The sequence below is a fragment of the Pygocentrus nattereri genome, chromosome 15 (assembly GCF_015220715.1).
Source record: "Pygocentrus nattereri isolate fPygNat1 chromosome 15, fPygNat1.pri, whole genome shotgun sequence".
NCBI lineage: Eukaryota > Metazoa > Chordata > Actinopteri > Characiformes > Serrasalmidae > Pygocentrus > Pygocentrus nattereri.
In genome coordinates, this window is record NC_051225.1 from 33,283,059 (window position 1) to 33,299,337 (window position 16,279).

Genomic DNA, 16,279 nt, shown 5'->3' on the forward strand with positions numbered 1-16,279 from the left:
GGAGCTTGACACATGTGGGCTAAAGGGAGGCTAAGTTTCTGTTACTTGACAGCTACATTAGCCTTGAAACTTCATTGCAAAGCTAAAGAAGCAAACTTCAGACACAAAGCATGTCTGAGATGATCAACTGTGTATATGTATAAAATTCTATACATTGAATTTTTAGCTGAATCTTCCCTCTTGACTTTTGAAAATCCCAGTCCCGAGTCTTTATCGAGAGTTTTCCTGGAGTAAGATGCAACCTTTGAAATGAGTAATCCGATCCGAGCAGGTGCGCCATGGGAGTAGATGAAGCAGGTATGGAACGCCTGCACAGTTTTCACTCTTTCACTTTGCGACTTGGGAAAACCTCGCGCTGCGTTCCTTTAATAATTGAACAAATTGCTTTGTAGCGCACGCTTTGATGTGTTAAAGCCTTTTAATTTTTAAACAGCACATATTTTTAATTAAGCATTCCGAACATGGCGCACAGCTTTGTGCCGGAGTGCAACTTGCAGAGGCTGAAAGGCACTCAGAACAAGTTGCACTCCAGCATGAAAATAATACAAATTGTCTGGAGCATTTTTCTTCCAGTCTACTGCAGATGACTCAAGGGCAGTTTGGCAACAAAAGCAGACATGGATGATCATGTAATAGCTACTGCAGTGGCGCAGACCCATATAATAATGACATATATAGTTATAGGTTGTGTGTTGCAAATTATAAAAAATAATATGTCAACATACATTTTCTAGAGAACATTAGTGTGATCAATTATTCACACCACTTTTTAAAACACCTTTAAAGGGTCATTCCAGTCTAAAACCAGCTTTTAATATGTAATTTATAATATTCTGTACTGCAGCACTGCAGATTTCAAACTTTCATCCATCAATGTTCTCTCACTAAAATACCCAGCACGCATTGTGCAAATACGCCAGACACTCATTGGGAACCTCCTACTGTGATAAAAATATCCACTGATGTACCACTTGTGTGCAGGTTATAGGTATAAATGTATTTATATATTCCATAACCTAACAGAAACATTACCTAACATTACCTTTTTTCAAAAGTTCCTTCAAAATACATAATCAGGGGGTTTTCCTAGTCCTTTAAAAAGTCTAGGAAATAGCATTTTAATCTTTAACAGCTCTAATATTTTATGCTAAATATATGTTTAGCATTGGGTGATATGCTGTCAGTTTTGTTTGCCACAACATAAGAATGCACACATTTGCACCATTTGTTATTGGTAGTATTCACCTGAGATAATAAATACATTCTGATGAAACCTGTTGTATCCACTTAGCAAGCTTCACTGAGCACTTAAGCAAATTATTGCGATTAATCACAATTAACTGCACAAAATGGTCGATTAATCATGATGGTAAGCGTCATTTTAGTGATTCGATTATCCTTTAACATTTTCAATTGAGCTTTTTGTTTTGGTTGATGCACTTTCAGTTTTGTTTGTGCTGAACTGGGAATTGGCTCTGCAAAGCCACAAAACCAGATTGCACACGTTTGCAAGAGCTGCTATTAGTAATGTTTACCTGAGGGGAGTCATCTGAAATAGGAGAGTAAAACACAGCATCAGATATCAGTGATGTAATCTGTTGAACAGCGCTTCTTTTCCCAGCGTGAGTCACTTTTCTGGTTGGCCTGCTCCTTACACAGGAAAGCGTAACTATGGCAACCGCAGCCTTATCAGGATAGCCTGTGTGACAAACCTCTTCCTGTTTACAGCGTTTATGGTTGCTTTCACCGTTCAGCTCTGCAGGCCTCCAGCAGTGTCTAACACTCAGACACCCCAGAGCTGCAGAGCATCAGGCAGGCGGGCCGGGGTCATTTCCGCAGAGTGTGAAAATAAAAGTGTGAAGTACTGCTACACACTTACCACACGAAGTCCCTTCTCGCGCTAACGCACCGCTGTTTTATTTACCCACTCAGAGTGAGTGGCGAGGGGCCGGCCGAGGTGATTTAGGATGATTGGAAAGCATGGCGCTCCGTTCGGAGCCCCGCTGAGTGCGCAGGCACTAAATCCCAGCATCACCTCCTTCGGCGAAGGACAGAGGCAAAATAAATACTCCCGTCCCGGTGAGGAGAACAGGGAGGATATACGGCCGTTGGCAGATCACGAAGTCCCCTCAAAACAGATCAATACACAGTCAAAATGGACGCAGGACAGAAAAAGGAGCAAGTGGCTTAGCTACAAAAGTAAACAGCTAGAGTAGGCCTAGGTGTTGCTGCTTGTTATGATACATACTCATCATATACAAGAATACTACATATGTGAGTTGGCTCATTAATAGCACAGTAATGTAGGTTTGGAATGTATATAGTTAAATGCATACATCAGTATTTTTAACCTGGTCTTTGCTACATCTGTAGTATACAGTTGACTACCACTATGGCTACGCATTTACAGTCAAGTTGCATTTCACTGCAGGAGTACAAAGAAAATATACAGGCCAACAATTCAGTGAAACACAACTTGTATTTGTGAGTAAGCACATTATATTATACTTCCCTGCTCCAATGCGACCGCAGTGCCAAGGACGCCTTGTTAAGGACTTGGCTAAGAAAGCAGAGCTAGCCTGGGTTTATCACTAACTAGGTTAGCTTCTCTGTTGTTAGCGAGGTCCAGAAACTATGGTTTTTCTGACAAATGCCATGTTCCACTGAGAAGAAAATACCTCATGTGGAACACCATGAGTCCTCATCAGCATCCAACATGACACTTGTTAGCTCTGTTAGCTCTTAGCGCATCTTGAGGCTCAGCTTCAGTTACGTATCCAATACAAAACCCTACCACAATCAATAACTTTGACTTTTACATGTTACGCTGTAACCCTGTAAACGGGAGCTGTGAGGTCCAAGACGGAAAACTCCAATTAAGCATCCCTCCAACTTGTAATTTCCCCAACGTTCTCTGAATTGCTAACACTTGGCATCATTTCGGCATTGGCGGTACCCATAGAACAGTTTTTTAAGCTTGTTAAACAGATTTTTGAGTGTCATTTTGTGTATTATGTCCTATTTGTGTATGACATCAATGATTACAAGGGGCTGCTTTTTAAGATTTTAAGAATTTTTAACAAATTGTGCACTTTCATGACTTTTTCAGTGCTATATTAACACCACAGCCTAGGTCCACTTTTAAAATAAAGGAAGCACTATCCCCTCAGTATGCTCTGGCTTACAGTATGCTCTGGCTGACTGTGAGCAAGTACTGTTTGCAAGCTCAAACCCTGGAAATTGTAGGAATGTTGGAAAATTTGGAAGTCAGAAAAATCAGAACTGCCAGTTGTCATATTGGAACTCCAATTTTGGACCTTCCAACTAGAGAAATCTAGTAGAATGGACCTTCTACTGGGAATTCCTAATCCAAAAGTCAGAAGTTCAGCTTGTAACATCAAATTAACATGGCTGCTCAGCGGTCAACAGCAATAAAGCATCACAATCTACTTTAAATGACATTATATTATGTTTAAAATGAGATTATATTGCTTTAGATCAACATACAGACAGTATCTGGTTAAATGTAGTACATGGACAGGTTTTGAGATGGTAAATGCATAAGTTCTCACACATAACACGAACCTCTAGCTGACTAGCTTGTTGCAAACAATAATTACAGAGATATGCATGTAATTCTGCACTTTGTATATTAAATGCATGGAGGGTGAAAATGACAACTTGTTTTCTCAGAATCAAACACAACATTAAATGGTTAAATATTTTGTTATGGCTTGAGTGGCCCCTTAATATGGTCATGCCAATAAGGCTTCTATGAAGGAATTATTACAGTGCATGCGAGGATTGGTTGCAGATTCTCTTTTTATTAGGGGGCCAAGGATGAATCGGACGCTTTCAATTTGGCACCTTCTGAAACGTCTGGGATGGGCACATTCAACACACAACCCCCACCCCAACCACCACCACTAACCAGCATTTAGGAGATGACAGAGACAGATAGGCCTATAAAGTGGTTTATTTTGGGGGGGTAGAGAAGTTTTGGATGAGGAGGAGGTGATGTCACGTAAAATATCAGTCTCGCTCTCTCTGGCTCTCTCGCCCGCACAGCCCACCATCCCACCCCCCTCCCCAACTCTAATCCTCTTTGCAGGCCTGGAAAGGATAGCGGCAGGCTGCCAAGGCAAGGGCTGCTGGGAAAAGGTGGAAGCTGCCAAGCGGGCCTGTGTCGCCGCCGCCGTTAGAGAAGCACACGCATTCTTTGTTCTCGGACCTGGTGTTCTGCCATGGGCCTCATTTCAGCCTCCGCATTATGGTTGCCCTGGATGCGCGCCAAACTACTGAAAGATCCCTACCTCTCCCACTTTTCTGCTTCTGCTCCCCCCTCCATCTCTTTCTCTCTCTTTTTCCATCTCTCTCTCTCTCTCTCTCTCTCTCTCTCTGTCTTTCTCCCTCTCTTGCTCCCTTATTCATCAGCCATTTACGGCTCGCTGCCAAACACTCGGCAGTTGCCATGGCAGCCCGAAAGAGCGGAACATTGGAGACGGCGCTTCAAAATGAGTCATTCCTGGATCCAGATGTGCCACATCTGCAGCAAAAGCGGCAGAAAGAGCAGACAGCAAAACAGCCAGGCACAGACGACAGCTACCACTCCACAACAACTGCAACCACCACAATGACACTGACAAAAATGGCAGACATGTTGCAAAATGCGCCTGGCCTGAATGTGAAAATGAGAGCAAAAGCTAGTCTGGGTTTGTGTAGCAAGACTACACAGAGTAGGGGGTTGTTTCACAGGGAAAAAAGGAGTGGGGAACCTTCCAGGCCTTTTAGGCCTTCGGGGAGGGCCTGATGATTTCTGTGAAATACAAGATATTGTCATTTTTAGTTCAGTTTTATGAATATAATTATCTTGCTTGTTGCACTCTGCAAGCAGTATTACTTTGATTTCATTGTCAAGTTTTGTTTGGAAACAAAACATTTAAATTCTTCAAATTCCCAATGTAAATGATCCAACCTGTTTTTTCACCTTGGTATCTAGGCACCATACTTGGTAACAGCCAAGCGAGACATTTACAGTGGGACCAATTTTGAGATAAAACTCATATCGTTTTAGGTCTTCTGAAAGCCTTAGATACATCACTGACTGTGAATACTAATGCTAGTTTAACCTGGTTGTTAGATTTGGATATAAGAAGCAATAGTTGAGCTAAAGTTTAAAGCAGAGCAGTAAGCATGTATATTATATTTTCTAGCCTATACTAGCTCATTAGCATGTACTGAGACATATTTACAGCCAATAAAATGCATTTTATTTTCAATAAGGTTCATAAGGTGGTTTGATTTTTATTAAAAGGGCAAAATGGCTGTTCTTTACATTTGGGCTGCTGACCCCTGTACTAGGGGCTAGCAGAAATTAGGATTGTTGAGAGGTGTTTCTTTCTCATTTTTGACTGAGACTTGACAAGAACATTGGATTGTAGGGAACTAAAGGCCTAGCTCAAAAAGTAATAAGATTTGCCTTGAACATGACATTGATTGTACAATTGCTAGAATTTTAAGGTACTCTCACACATTTTTGGTTAAAATGAACACAGGTGCACATCGCATTTATTCTAAGATAATTCCAACATTCCCACATTTTTTTGTTAGAATTAACATAGGTATTGGTTTAGCAGATACCCTGCTTTGTTCACACATCACAAAATGTATAAAATGTTAGCATGAATGATCTGTGGACGAGGAAAAAAGGAAAGCATTTTAATGTTTCATCTGTATTTTTCCCGACACTTAACTTTAACTCTCTCCAGTGCAAGCTCAGAACGTCTGGGAGCAAAATGGTAAAGTCATCAATGAAACCTCAACTGAACTGCATTCATTTTTGCTCTCATCACTCTTGCGCTCTCTCTCTCTCTCTCTCTCTCTCTCTCTCTCTCTCTCTCTCTCTTTCTGACAGGAAAAACTGCTGTCTTTGTTTCTGATCACTTCCCCCAGTTCCCCGTCCGCTTAGCCGCTCACAATGCAGGTAACTGACATGAGCAGTTTTCACATGGCCTCCAAAAATAACACGGGCGCAGCAAAGTTCACTGTGATGTAACTAAGCCCCAGAGCAAGAGCCGGCGAATAATGACAGCTTATGTAATGTCCAGACAGTCTCTCTCTCCCTCCCTCTCTCTCTCTTTCTCTCTCTCTCTCTCTCTCTCTCTCTCTGACATCAAATGTTGCTGTGCTCTGTTTTAAGGTTCCTCTGTGTTTGTTTTGATGTGTGTAAGGGGATGGAGTGTTCTAAAAGCTTTCTTGGAGAGCAGCTAGAGGCTTTCAGAAGGCATCCGATTGACTTCATCAGTGGGTTAGTGTGTGCAAGAGACTCCAGTGCAGATATTCATTTGAATTCTCAACATTTGAAATCTCCCACTGTGGACATCATTTGAGGATACTGACCCTTCTGTGCTTACTGAATATGCCTTACGAAGGCAGGCCTGTGCCAAGACATTTTGAGGTGCAGGGGCCCGAGAAAGAAAGAGTAACATGAACTTGAAATGCAGCAATTTGCAGATAAAAGGGAGACAGGATAATCATGATTTAGAGCAAACCAAACATAGTCATTACATAGCCAAAACTACTAGTATTACTACTCAAGCAGAGAATAGAACCCCAGTCTTCGATATATAACTTTAGCCACTATGCCATATAATGACTATGAACCAATGGGTAAAGGCTGTAACAGGACCTGTCATAATCCTTTTACAATGATAATAATAATAATAATAATAATAATAATGTCTGCAGTGATGCTTTCATATAAGGCCCATATCATGGAAAACATCCTCACTTTTAGGAAAAATAAGTCCAGTCCATATATATGAATGCAGTCCACATATAGAAACTGAGCCGCAACAACGTCCTGTTTTGAATTTGTTGTTTTTCCAATGTCACACAACCAGTTATTAGCTCTGCCCGTTCAAGCTGAACTTATCAGGAGTGTTTCAGCCTGGACTGCTTTCTGAATAAGACACAATACAAGGAAGTCAATCAGCTCTGTTGTATTTACATATATGAATCTTAAAGGCACACTAACAAAACTAGCGTCTTTAATTTAAAGGGATACAGAGAAGTTAGAAAATGGTCTTGTAAAAATGAAATATTACTGATTTGTACATAAACCCACACAAGCATCAGAAAAGGAGCTTGAGGAGAATGCTGCTGACCCACTAGGTCTATTCCCTGGACTATATCACTGCTGTCGGTACAAAGCCTCGTATCTCCAAAATAGTAACGTTACAGGAGAAGAAAAAAAATACTTTACTTTTTTGTAAAAAAAAGTTTTGGGCCATTTTTTTTGGTCCATTCATTATGAACTTTAAGCACAATATAAAGGTAAACAGTAAAATAGAATAATGCGGATAAACATCTGGGAACAATTATTAAACTTTTGAGGCTGGATTATGGATAAATCCATCGCAAACAGGGGTACGGCACCTTTAAAACCCACCCCTGTGTAATTCCACTTGTTTTCATTACCATCAAATGAATAATCTGGTTTAACTAAACTGTTTATAAAATGCTACAAAAAGGAATTCTCCTCACATGTGACACACATCTACATGCTTTATTGAAGTTTTCTAAAGGGGACTTTTAAGCAGTGCTAACATACATTCTTAGGCTAACAACAGGCTTACTGTTCATGGGACGGTGTTGATGGACAGCCCAGTGGACCTTCTCAGTAAAGTACATGTGGCCGCATGTCTAGGGAAGACTGCATATTTACACTGTGCATGTGATTGGTTAAATGGCTCATTTGCATACTCCAGCCTCCTGTGATATTGGTATAGCAAAAGCTAGTATCACAATAACGATTACCAGGTGATACACTGTGCAGCCCTAACTGTGAGCCATATTACAATGCACAGTAAACCCTGCTTGCCTACTGTGGAGTTCATTTCTTCAGCCACTGACTGTAAATCTCTGGAATTCTGAACGGCAAGTCAGTGATGAAGCTTGTTCTTTTGGTATGCATGCTATTATCTTTTCTGCTTTCACTGTCACTCCATCTTCCTTTGTGTGGTTTGGATGATGGTCTCATAAAAACAAGCCCCCTTTATGAGTATTCATGTCAAGAAAACCTCGATGTGCAATATATAACTCTCATGAATCGGTTTCCAAGGATCTGGAGCCATTTTCTGGCTTTCTCTGGCTGCTATCATTCCACCCAGATGAAGCTCCTCCTGAGACAACGCACAGAGTGACCACAAAACTTTCTCCGAGCACTTTATCAGGCCTTTAATTGGTACCAGATGTAAAGATACTTACAATGTTCTTTCCTTTTCTCTCTCACACACTCTCTCTCTCTCTTTCTCTCTTTATGCCCACCATTTGCATGCATTATCTCCATTTCATCCGCACTCCCTCTTCCTTGTGCCACAATTTGCAGGCCAAAACGCTTCCCCCTCCCTTTTTTCTATGCGTTTTTGGTTAGCCATTGAAAACTGGTGTGACCTGAAATGTCCCAATTCACTTCTCGTGTTACTCAAGGAAGAATGCGTCCGGGTTTCGTGACAGTGCAAATCTGAACTTCCCTTTCTTACTGTAACTTTACACCGAAAGGCGTAGCTTGTTTAAGGTTCTCCCCGGGGACCAGCTTGCTGGGAGCAGGTCGCAAGGTGCTTATGCTGAGTTGTATTGTCCCGTCGTGAATGTGAGTGATGGTCTGGAATTAAAGGCCTGGATGAGCAGAGTTGAGAGCTAGTTGGGCCTGTCAGTCTACTGAGGTCATCCTGTAGCACTGACCTGTGATATCCCAGGTGCTAAGGTGTTTTATGCCATTGCTATGATTTCCCAAGTTGCTAGAGTGTTCCTAAGCAGTTGTTATGGTATCCACAGTGGATGCTAAGTTGTAAGGTGTTGCTAGGCCCTTGATATGGTATCCCAGGTGGTTGCTAAGGTGTTGCTAGTCTGTTGTTATAGTATCCACAGTGGTTGCTAAGTTGTAAGGTGTTGCTATGCCCCTGCTATGGTATCCCAGGCGGTTGTTAAGGTATTGCTAGGCTGTTGTTATAGTATCTGCAGTGGATACAAGGGTGTAAGGTGTTGTTAGGCCATTGCTTTTGTATGCCAGGTGGTTGCTAAGCTTTTGCTAAGCAGCATTATGAGAGAAATCCTTTGTGGCAGTTAGATTTGAACTTCTCACCTGGCCATGTCACTGCTACACCACTGTTCAAACAGTCAAACATAAATATATAAATAATTGTTATTATACGATTGTATCTTATACAGCCTAGTAAATAATTGTGTTTTTACACTGTTTAATGATTTAACTGAATGATTATGAATGAATATGCGATAATATATTTATTTGATGTAGGCCTGTATGAAGTTGTGGAGTGCTGTTGGAATTAGAATAAATAAAATTTTTCTGGCACCTTCAAAATTCTTAGTCTTTCTTATTCTTAAAAGTCTTAGAAGTTGGTTGTATTTTCTGCTTCTCACGATCCAAGAAATCCCAAACATTAAGTGATGTTGAGGTCTGGGCTCTGGGGCGGTCAGTCCAACAGCACCTATAGTTTTTTTCAGATATGAAGCAAGAATGGAGCCTGATTTTCTCCTCTCTAAAAGACAAAAGCTTAATGGTGACTGATTTATTGGTCTACCATTAGTTTTTTTGAATAGCTTCTGCTTTTTCTTTCGCTTATTTTCCTTTGACTCTCCAAACGGATTATCTTACATTCAATCTCCTTCAATAATACTTCTGTACAGTATTCAATCTGCAACCAAACTCACCTTATTTCTTTCCCAACTTTGTATGTCTAACACTGGTTGGGTTCTGCTAAAGCTCTATGTGTTCTGACCTGTAATTCACTTTTGGCAGCAGCTTTGCTTTCCTATCTGAGTTTCCCTGTTAGCTATTATCTATTGGTTTATCTATCTCACACACGTACTACACACACATGAACACACACACACACAAACTTGTGCGCACAGACACACATTGCCAGAAGCAGGGAGCAGAGTACACTAGGTGCCCTTGACGAGACAGATAAGCTAGAGTAATATGATTACACGTCCCACATTGTGCAACCCATGACTCACAGCTCTATTTAACAGCTGTGATGGGGTCAGTCTGGCCAGAGAGAAGCGATTGCTGTTTGCAGGTCAGTGTGAGCATGTGTGCGTAGGCTATTCCTAAGCCTGGACATGTGTGTAGGCCATAGAGAGTAAGGAGATGACTTTTCCACGCCTGCCTGTGCTGAATTAGCTGGAATCCTCTTGCTAGCAAACAGAAACTGGTTTGCATTTGCATCGCCGGCCAAGAATGTACAGTAATCACCCACACACACTGGGCAGGGAAATGAAAGCGCCATTCAGACCGGGCATAAACACCTTTTCAGTGTTTAGAAACGAGGATGTACGGTAAACAGAAAAATTAGCTCCCCTTGCCATAGCTCCCATTTAATAGCCGGGTAATGCTATCGGAAGTGGGAAGATTAGGCAAGCACTGATTGGCTCGAAAACAGCTCGAGCCTGGTTATTACAACATTACATCACCATAAAGTCCAGGGAGGACGTCCATTGTAGGCAAGAGACTGTGCTCAGTGACCCCACGCACACCCCTGTCTCCAACCAACTAAAGTGGACCCTGCCCCCTTGAGCAATATCGCCGGATATGCGCTAACCTTTCCTCATTATGGCCGTTAACCATTAAACCAGTCTTATCACTGTTTCTGGGTAGGCAGCAAAGGAGCATAGCGTCAAAGATTTATCAGCATGGCACTTTGAATAGCCTACAGTGCTGTTCAGAAGTTTGGCACCACCATTCAGTATCACTTTCATAAAGCCAGTTTTGTTGCAGATACATATATGAAACATTCCTTACATGGTTGTAATGACTTACCATTTCTGGTAAAAGGTAGGAAGAAGGAAGAAATTAAGGTAAAATAATAAATGTCTCCAGAGTGATGAACAGAGCTAAAGATGAATCCCTAATATTTGAAAAGTAGTTCCCCCAAAATTACATTATATTATTTAATAGCCTCTGTCTACAGATCCCTTAATGAAACTGACTAACATATGTTTAATTACTATAGTAAAATAAACTAGAATGGTATCTGGACTAACTTTAACTTGGCTTGGTTGCTAAGGTGCTGTTAGGCCGCGACAGTGGTATCCGTTATAGTTTCTAGGCACTTGCCATAATATCACAGGTGGTTGCTAAGGTGTCGGTAGGCCATTGTTATGATTTCCCAGGTGGTTGCTAAAGTGTTCCTAAGACGTTGCTATGGTACCCACAGGGGATGCTAAGGTGTAAGGTGTTGCTACACCATTTCTGTGGTATCCTAGGTGGTTGCTAAGGTGTTGCTAGATAGTTGTTATAGTATCCACAATGGATGCTAAGTTGCAAGGTGTTGCGAGGCCATTGCTATTTTATCCCAGGTGGTTGCTAAGGTGTTGTTAAGCAGTTGCTCTAGTATCCACAGTGGATGCTAAGGTCTAAAGTGTTACTAGGCCATTGCTATTGTATCCCAGGCAGTTGCTAAGGTGTTGGTAGGCCGTTATTATGGTATCCCGTAACATCCTTTGTGGCAGTTAGGTTGAACTTTCTCAGCATTCTGCCATTTATTTCCTATGGGAAAAAAACAAGTGGAAATATTTGTGCTGAGTCAGCTTCAGTGCGTGAAATCAAGCACCAGCTTACCAGAACATTTAAATCTCATTTACATGAAGCATGCCCCAATTCACGTAGACATTTCAGTAGGGAGCCAATAAAACGATAGTATTCAGCATTTTGACGGTGCTGAGTCTAAAGTTGAGCAGCGAGTGCACTGCTCCCCCTACTGACCAAACTTTATAGTGTAAAAATGATGAAGGGTAGAATAAATAAAATGTGAAATAAGACTGTTAAATGATGTGATTGTGTAGTGTGATCACATTCTTATATAATTGCAGTGTTGTTTTGTATTATACAACAAACGCAAGGTAATACACATTAATATGGAACAACTTGCTTATATCAATGTATTGGATTGCTGTGTTTTCAGGTTGTTTAACTATTCCGCTCAAATTTACACACAATCCTACCAGATGAGGTTATCGTCTTACAGATGTAATGAATAACAAAACTGACTATGAAATTTGCATGCACTCATTTTAGAATCCTATGCACAATTTTGATGAATAAGGGCTTCTGTGTTGCGCTGCAAGTGAGCAATGAGGAGCGAAAAGGGAGGAGTAAGATCACACTTCTCTAAAAAGACAGCCATGCCAAGATAAATCAGACATGCCATATAGCTGCCACAATACAAAATAACATTTAAACACAATAAAAACTCTTTTATTAATTTTGTCTGCTTACCTATAAAGACAAAAATACAGTTTTGTTTTACAAATCATACATTTAAATGAAAACAAAATCCAGTGGTGTTAAAATATAGTGTTTCAAAAACGGATGGACCTCCAAAGCAAGTGGAAACTGTATTTTATGGCTGCTGTGAAAAGGGGTTTACTTATTTTTGTACTCAAAATATTGGAAAAACACTGGCCTACCTTTTGGTATTTAATATTTAAATGCACACTGTATACATTCATAAATAACAAAATTACATAGATACATACATAAAATAACAAAATTGTTTGAATGTTGAATGTTTGAAGCTCCAGGCCACTGCAGATCACTTCTTCTCCCTTTTGTCCTTTGGACAGTGCTGGAGGTTGCGGGCTGTGTCACGTCGTGTGAAACACGTGCTGTTGCCAAAGCGCTGAGCTCAGAGTGTGTGGGCCAATGGACCTGGCTGAGTGGTCACTATCAGCAGCCGCGCATTCTCCCAGGGGCACTCTGACCCTGTTTTAACAGATAACAGCTATTAGTCCTACAAGTGGTAATGACAACATGTGTGGATTATTTATGGGCCTGTTTCAGGTGATCCTGTTGCACATGATGATGTTTCAAAAGACAATAAAAAGAGCAGCAGGATCTCACAACGTGGGACATGATCACAACAAGGGAGTGTTTTAGTGGTCTGGGACAAATGGCTGTAGAAATTCTATTAAAAATATATGTACTGCAGGCTCGCCTTAATCTAATGTTCATGGGTACAGAAATAAGGCCTCATAAGAAAAGCACAAAGTTTGAAAATTGATTTTAAATGGTTTTTAAGCTAACATGCAAGGCTGCAATTCCACAAAAATGTGGAATCTCTACTAAAATTAGGCTACTCCTCTCCAGAAACCGCTGTGATGGGGTCCAGCTGGGGTAAAGCCAACAGTTCTAGCTTAATTTCCTTCTTTCACATGCATCATTCCTCATTATTCACAGAGTCAGTTGCCCACTGGTGTAGTTATGGCTTCTTTTTTGCCTGAATAGTGCGTTTATTGCTGTTGAAAGGAAATATCCTCATGTGAGCCTCCATATAAACCGCCATTAGAAGATTTGTGCAATTCCAGGCAAAAATAAAGGAATGAAGAAGAAATAAATGAAATTTATTTACTTGAGAATGAATTATTCATTCCTTCATTCATTTATGCTTATTTTAAAAAAACGCATTTCCATTGGGTGTCTTTTTAAATAAGTAAATACTGGTAAAGTTTCAATCTGCCCCGTTTACTCTCCAGTCTGTAAATAGAAACTATATATGGTTTTGAATTCACTGTTTCTGTGATGTCACAAGAACCAACTCATGTGCATCCATCCACCTATTCAGCCCAAAACAGTTTAGACCCACCCATTCATGCTGAAGTTCTAAGGAGTATTTCACCCCAGACTGCTTTTTGAATGAAACACAATACAGGGCAGCTCATTTACGTGTATCAGCCTTAAAAGGCACTGTTTAACTTGAAGGGATAAAAGGAGGTTGGAAAATGCTGATGTAAAAAATGAGTTATGATTAAAAAATGAACTAGGTTATAAATGATATGGTAATATATGAAATATAAAAGGGGAACAAATAAAATGCAGGATATGGGCTCTTTAATCTGTAAAAAAATAAAATCTCAAGGTAGACAACTTCACAAAAAACGTAACATTAATATACTTTACAACTACTTTGTCTCATTTAATTAATTTGTTGTTCACAGAATTCTAGAAATATTTTTAAAATATTGTTCTTTTTTAGCATTATATTTTCACAATCAAAATTTTAAAATCTGATATCTGTATTAGCTTGGCTATATTGTAAATAAGGGTCAGTTTAATAGAGATTGATTAATTGATTGAGTGATAAAGTGAATAGCATGTATTTAATATCCATTTTGACAGGAAATTAAATAAATTAAGGCCCGTCTCTGACTGGTAATGTGGCAAGAGATTCCAGACTTTTGAATTGTGGCGCATATCATAGAAGCTTTCTTATGATGTCATTTATTTTATTTTGTTATTGTTTTACTTTTAATACACGCTCTGAAAGTCCCGCAGCGTTTGTGTGTTCAAGCGGGGATAAGCCTGTACAGGACTGTGAATGAATGGCAGCAGCAGGTTAAACAAATGAGCTCTGTGGCCTGATCACAGAGGGGGCGGGGCCAGAGCGGGAAACAGACAGGACAGCTCGAGGCCTCGCTGACTCAGCAATTCTGCTTGGCTTATTTCAATCAGTCTATTTAAATAGAGCCATGCTGTGTGCGTACACACACACACACACACACACACACGTACACGCACAAAATAGCCCAGAGGTGCGTCAGAGCTTTCACAGCTGACTGGCCTGAAATATGACTGTCAGGAAAGCAGGAAGCTTAGCATGTGGGGGGAAATCAAGATAGAGAGATATATAAAGGGAGTGGGGTGTTGAGTCAACAATGGACACTGAAGTCAAAGATAACCTCAAAGTTTAAGGACAAACGAAAGGCAAAACAAAGATTCTTGGACCCCTCCCCCAAACTCACCAAACTAGTGAACCAATAAGCAAGGTCAAAGTTCAAATGAGCAAACACATGGCCCCTCCCCCTCTGGTTAATATTTGAGGTTGAGTCGAGGCATGCGTCCAGATGTCTCCTCTCATCCTTCCTGATTCATTTTTCTCTTTTAAGGTATTGCGCAGCAGGAGCCGGGCAGGACTGACCTAGATTAGAGAAGGAATGAAGCCCCCACGAGGCCAACAAGGGGAGGGGAGAGGGGGGCGGGGGGGTTAGACGGGACAGGGCCATACAAGCCTTTCAGAAAGCCCCTTTAAGCCTTCCGACAAGAATAAAGCAAAAGCAGCGGCCTTCATTCCAGTGACGCTGTTCGCTCTTGTGTAAGACGTGGTACTGTAGACGCACTGTACTCCAGCACACCTCCAGTGGTGGAGGACACCAGGAAGGTGTAGAGGCAATTGGCATGTGACTAAACGGTTTAAGCCACAAGAGGCTGTGATAGTGATTTTATTGTCACTAGAGTGATGCTGTTAGTAAAACCCCCACAACCTTGATACACTAGGTGGCCAAAAGTATGTGGACACCTGGCTATTAAAACTGTATGACCTATATGAAAACCAGAGCACTGATGAGTTGTTGAACCCATGTTCTTAAAGAGCGTGGCTGAAACACTAACCTATCAAAAGTATCAAAACTAATTAGGAGGGGTGTCCACATAGTGTAAAATCAGTTTAATGCACAGCCTCAAGTGGCCTGTAGCTTTTTTTAAAATGGCAACATAAAACATTACAAAAAATACACCACTTTGTGTTATTGGCTGGTGGTTGGCTAGTGTAGTGGTTAACACCTTTGTCTTCTACACTGTAGACTGGGGTTCAATCCCCGACCAGGGCAAGCACCCTACACTATACCAATAAGGGTCCTTGGGCAAGACTCCTAACACCACCTTGGCCTACCTGTGTAAAATGATCAAATTGTAAGTTGCTCTGGATAAGAGCGTCAGCCATATGCCATAAATGTAATGTTATTATTCTAATAATCACAAGAAACAATTGTTCCTCCAAGAAATGTGGTACATTCAGAGGATGCCTGTGTTGCCAGGAAACCACTAATTGTCGAACGATAATGAACATATCATAATATAGTACAGTTTAATGAAAAAATCTTTGATTTGCAATGACATTGCTAATTACCATCAGCACCTCTACGATTTTAAGTTTTGGCACAAAGCTAACAGTGTTGTACATAGGATGAACTAAAACAGACAACTGAAGTGTGACATGTTCTACAGTCTTTTATATTGCAGTTTATGAATCATATAGTAAGTACTTTAATTCAAAGCCTGTGATATTAACAGAGGGCATGTTAGCTAGTTACTCTGCTTAGCTAGTTTTAGCTAAGGAAATACATCGTCAGCCACCCATTCTTCCTCAGTGTGTCACTTGGTGGTCCATGCGAGCAGCAACAGTCAAAGACTGTTACA